We start from the raw sequence: 5,482 nt of genomic DNA on the forward strand, positions 1-5,482 counted from the left end.
TCTACTTTAAAATTTTGGTATATTTTCATGAGGCGCATTTATAGTTCCCCTCTTTCCATATTTTCTATTTCTACTGTCTTGCACAAGATGCTGTAATAAACACTGATCGTGGCAAACACCTGTGATGTTCGGCGATGCTTATGTAACCCCAATTTACTTACTTTTTATTTATATTCTTCACATGAAATCCTTCTTTGCACCCTGTCTCTGCAAACTGCTGCAAACCAACAAGGATCTTCAAAGCTTCACTTTATATTTTATATGCCTCAGCCAGAGTGATATGGTTAGCCCTGTTAATTATAGGTAGAGGCCTTGCTGACGCATTTTGGGCAAATTGTAGGTGGGAGAGAATATTTTGCTGTGAGATAAAAGCACAGATGACATACTGCGCAAAATACCTTTATGTTTGTGTTAAATACAGAGCTATTTGTCTGAATGAGATTACATGTCGGCAAGGTTAATCCATTCAGTACCAAGAGCACAAGACAGGCAGCAAACACTGATGTTTAAATCTGCCTGTATTGAGACTCATTCGATGTCACTGTTGATGATGTTGTCACTATTCATTAAAACACACCCACCACCAATCCATTCATTTTCCAGCTACAGGTCCAGGTTATAGTGGCATCAAGGCAATCCAGATGTATTTCCCAAGCATTTATTTCACATCCATGACTCCTCCACTTGCCTCCTCCTGTGGCATCTTGATCCCTCCCATGGGAGACCCGAGCGGAGGAGGCGAAGATGAAATGTGAAGACAGAGGAATTGAAGCAATAGCTATTTTCCAAATGAAACATCCTTGTTCAGTTAAGCCTCAATTTAAAGCGATGTCAGTCACCTATCAAGTGCTGCACACCTGAATCCACTTTTTCCTTCACCAGACTGTACTGTGCTACAGATTTTGATACAAGTGATTTTTCTTTTTTGGTTTCCCTCTTTGAGAAGTGATTTTTATGTCACAAGGTGTTTTCTAAACAGAGGAAAACAACATATAAAGTCATCCCAAACCCAGCTGCATAACGTAGACCCGTCTGAAAGAGCGTCACACACCCGATCTATCTTTAACTTTGGCATTTTAGAAATAAACATTGTGGGCTTAGCGTCATTACAATGGCATGGACACAGCAAATGCACATAGTGTCAGATATAGCCAAATCATTTTAAAATAACTATTTGCAGATGGGAAAAAATAACTGTGGGAATTTGGGGGAAGGAGGGGCAGGGAAAAAAGGCTTCATTTGTTTATGTCTTTGTTTCAATTCCCCATGGACGCGACAGGTTTTGTGCTCAACCTTGCAGACAAAAGTTCAAAGTCTTACATAGCAATTAGTTATCTGGGGAGTGTCTGAAGTGTAAATGTTTTGCAAAACAACAAATCAGACATGAACCCTGCAATGACACATAAAAGAATCTTGTAGCTAAGAGAAAAGATAATGAAGATACTCATATTAATTAAGCAGCGTTCCTGCTGTGATTCCCAATGCAAAATGTAAAGAATGTGGGGAATTTATTACCTACAAGATCCCATCAGGATATAAAAGAGATTGATTTCTGGCTCATGAGCTGGGGGACAGAGGAGCAAGTAATCAAGCAGACATAACATTAGGAACTGGGATCCACACCAGATGTCCTTCTCCAAGCAATGTCCACTAGTCTGTCCACTTTTACACCCGTACCTGCTAACACTGAGTGTCTAGAAATTTGTTGTCAGAAGTTAATTATTTAATAAATATAGAACAGTTTAACAATTTAATTTGAATACAAAGTTCTACATACATTTGCCCATAGACTATATACATTTGTTTGGCTCCCACCTACAGCTGTCTATTACAATACTACAATATCACCAAAATTACCAGTGCATTTGGTAATATGTGGAACTAGATCACTGGCCAAAAAGCAGGTGTTTTTCCCCACTGATGGAAAACACCTGCTCTGGCATCACAGATTGGGACGGGCCAGAAGAGCAAAAAGTTTCTTCCCTGTGTGATTTAGTGTTGATTTACACTTTAAATTGCATTATAATATAGCTATGATTTTGGGCAGTATGGTTATGATTTGGGACAGGGTAAGGATTATGAAGGCTATTTGCTCTGACAAACAATCACAAACATTTAAGGACACACCTCTAACTCTAGGAACTGGCTGGGGTTAACTTGGGGGTATTTGCCCTCGGAGGACAGAATTTGACCTATGACAGGAGGTATCTGGACACACATTACAGCAACAGGATACAACTACCCAACAACTGTGAAGATACTAAAGAGGAGCTTTGTTCTTCCTGCAGAAATCTGCAGCCCTCCTTGAAGGACAGGGGTTATCTATTTCATTTTCCATAAGTCCATATGGTCTGAGTAGCTTCAACCTGCTAGTGCAAACATGGAAAAAATATCTTATTGCAATTGGGTTTGCATTTACTGATGCAACATAAAGTTGAAACATAAAGTTTGGAGTTCAAGTTTTATGTTTGGACCATAAATGATTAAGTCATGGTCGTGTGACAAAGTCTTAATATGAGTGTTGATATTTTTTTAAATGATTTGTATATCAGACAGTTCTGTTTGTTCTTGCATATTCACTGATGTGCCACAGCCTTCAAGTTTGAATCTTGAGACACCATCAGAGGGTTGGACCAGCTCTGACCTTTGAAGCTTGAACACTTCAGATGGATATTTTTGGCTGCTGTATGTCCTCTTACAAAAATTTTTGCATGGTGACCCTTGCAACTTTGATTTTCTCTTAAATTTCCCCTTAAGTAGCTTCAAAGTTAGACGCAAATCTTTTTTTTTTTTTTTTTTTTTCATATTGTACAGCATCGTATACATTCTGATACATTCTCTATGTCTAAGAGCATGTATGCCATTGTTTTATGGCTGCATCATTACATCCAACAGAAAATATATCGAGTTGTTCTTTGCATAATTTTATACACATTTGCCTGAAATTCAGCAGGACGCATTTGGTATCTTTGGAAACCTTGGGATGTCCACTAGAATTTAAGTTCTTTTGGTCAGAACAGAGCTCAGCTATGCAAAATGGCACGATTAAGAAAATTTAACATAAACAAAGACTGCCAGCTTGCCAGCTTGGAAAGCAACAGGGTTTATAGTCCTCTGCCTTGGTTAGTGCTGTTTCGAGTGTGATTGACAGGGTTTACGAGAGGAAATGGGGGTGGAGATATGCTCATAACTCTGTAAGGGCTTTGAGGACCCCCCCTCTCTACACTTTAGCATATTGTTAGAGGAAACCAATGAAACCACAAATAGCATGATGGTGTAGCAAGACAGCATTTTTTTTATCACTTAAAAGCTGTACACTTTTGAGTATGCACAGCCAAATAGATCTGGTGGTGCACAGTAAGGACTTTTCAAACTCTCTAACATTGACAAACTATAGACTAAAAGTGCAGTGCCCATTTGTGGGGTTGCGTCAGACGCTTCCTTTACATGATGAAGTGAAAAGGCTGTTAAATTTTTTTATTCTTACTTTTAAACGTCTCTAGTCAACGACTGTCTTAAAGGCTGATATTGTCCATAACTTGTTGGGTGGAGCTGTTTATTGGAGAAAATGGTGCCAATTGCAACAAAGTGGAAGTTGGGTTGTAGTTTACATAACATCACTAATAAAACTCAAAATAATGAAGCTAAATGACTGGACATGGTGATGTACAGAGTACAGTCGAGGCCTAAGCAGCCCTGTACTAACTTAGCAACAGCCTGCTCTGGTCATAAAGCACAAAAGCCTTCCCTGAGACCCGTAATTCTGCAGTTGTCTCTCCTCAGCCAGGGTTTAAATGTCAGCTTTGATTATCCATTGGTCAACATAGGAGGCAAGAGTAGATATACATTTCTATTTCCAAAATGTCATCTTCAGAGTAATTAGCACCCCGCTCAAGGCTCTTTCCTAGACGAGTGTGTTGCATCCTCGCTGTGGAGCTTCTCGATAGCCATGGCTAATTCCAAATAATCAGTGTTAATTTCAGCATGCAACCCACTTGGAAGACTGTCCATCCTCTCGTTAAGCTTACTTGACAATGAAGGCACCTTTGAGTCAGTTTACAAGTTTTGACAGTCCTCAGTGGCATGGCCATGGCCAGGTCTATCTCAAGTGAGGCTGACACTTTGTGGCCTGGTTTGGACTGCAAACTCCAAGGCATTAATTTAAATATACCAAAAAGAGGCTTGTAAAGAAAACTAAAACTTTAAACATCTACTGTTTCAGATATTCATTTGTATTTTTTTATGTAAAATAAGTCAAAAAAGCGATGAGAATAGTGCAGTTCTCAAGATCCTCCTCCTATTCTCTATTATGGCTACATTCAGACAGCCAGCAATATGTTTTTTGTTTGTTTGTTTGTTTTTTGTTTGTTTTTTTTAATGCCAATATGATTGGCAAAAATTTTCAATTCTGATTTGGACCACTTTCATGTCGTACTGAATCAGTTACATATCTGATTCCTGGTGATGTGATCAGAGCTCATGGGTTGTTTTTTTCTACTGAGCATGCTCATATCTCTGTCAGAGTCCCATTATTCACTGAAGATGCTTTTGTTCTTTTTTGCCCTCTTGCTCTCAGCCTGAACAGCTGAGACACTGCCACCACACCACTCTTACCACAGCAAACAATTCAAGAAATGAAGGCCTGCACCCCTGTTTTATTACTACTGATGATGGACTGTCGTGCCGATGATATTTTTTTGGTTGTTCAGCAGCTCGCTTGCTGTAAATGTGGGGTCATGGTACACATCTGTTCACACTGGCGTCAGAGAAGGGTCACATACAAAGACGAATGGGAAGAGTCAAGGCAAAAAGATAGGAGCTTAGAATAAAGTCAGAATTGGGTGACTTTCAACCACTGTGTGAACGTAGCCTTTGATGCACCAGTTGGCAGGTAGGATTGGTCACCTGCTTTTCTCCTGCTGTCTGCTGACTGAATCAAATGCTCACAGTGACCGTTTGAGGTAGTTTGCATTTGCATGTTACCTAACTGTTGGCTTGTCCAGTAGTGTGACCTGTGCGCGAACTCTGACATTAGGTTGATATTCTCGGCTATAATGCTGCAGCTCAATATTAGATTGGAATTCAGAGGGATGGGTGCTCTATGAAAGGGCATAAAAGGACGCAGGCGTAGGAAACTCAAATTAGGCTATCCCTGTGATGACTCTCATTTGGAATGCACCCTGCGACTATTGTTTGGCTTCAGTTGTATTGTGTTTGGTCGGCTGCACGGGCTTTTATCTGTTGTACTCAAAATGAAGTGCATGACATGAAAGACAGTGCAGCTTCGATCAAAGGAGGTGAATATGCACACAGTTAACCCTATGAGTACTCACTCATGTCTGCAGGCATACTAGCACACAGTATATAGTTGTGCATGCGCACCAACACACACACACACACACACACACATACACTCTGATTATGTGTTATGTGGTTTGGATGATCATAGAAAAACGTCTTGTAAATATCGTTTTTTCTAACT

Source organism: Myripristis murdjan, chromosome 3 (genome assembly GCF_902150065.1).
Source record: "Myripristis murdjan chromosome 3, fMyrMur1.1, whole genome shotgun sequence".
NCBI lineage: Eukaryota > Metazoa > Chordata > Actinopteri > Holocentriformes > Holocentridae > Myripristis > Myripristis murdjan.